The sequence below is a fragment of the Triticum dicoccoides genome, chromosome 2B, assembly GCF_002162155.2.
Source record: "Triticum dicoccoides isolate Atlit2015 ecotype Zavitan chromosome 2B, WEW_v2.0, whole genome shotgun sequence".
NCBI lineage: Eukaryota > Viridiplantae > Streptophyta > Magnoliopsida > Poales > Poaceae > Triticum > Triticum dicoccoides.
This window is the reverse complement of record NC_041383.1, coordinates 406,808,727-406,809,349: the sequence shown is the minus strand read 5'-3', so window position 1 is coordinate 406,809,349 and position 623 is coordinate 406,808,727.

Genomic DNA, 623 nt, shown 5'->3' with positions numbered 1-623 from the left:
GGACGACCACGCCGGACGCCATCGCTGCTCCTCCCCTGCGTCGCTGCGTCCCCGTCCTCCTCCCCAAAGGCTCCACCGAGCCTCGCCGACCCTCGTCTCTGCAACGTCGGTGAGGCACCGTCCTCTCCTCCTCCCGCCCGCGTGCTCGAACCACGGTGCCGCGCACCGCGTGCCCCGGTCTTGCTGCTCTTCCTCCTTCCGCACGCGCTCACCACGCGCTCCGGATGACCCCATACCGCGCGCCCACGGCCGCGACCTTCTCCCCGCACCGCGACTGGACCGGCACCCCCTGCACGCGCCCGTGCGCGCCCACCCGCGCCCACGGCCATCGCTGCCGGACGCCCGCGACCGAGACGGTGCTCTGCCCGCTCCTGCTCACGGCCCCCTCGCCCCGCTCCCTCGACCATCCCACGCCCCGTGCCCCTGCTCCATGGCTGTTGCTGCCTCCTCTACCCACCGCACCCGCCGTGGCCGCGTTTGGTCACCGGACCACACCGCCTCGCCCGCCCGTTGCCGTGCTCCGGCACCTCGGAGCCCCTCTACCCCCTGCGGCCATCGGCCTGCGCCCGCGTGCGCGCTCGACGCACCGGGCCCGCGCCTCGGCCGCGCTCACAGCGGCCCCG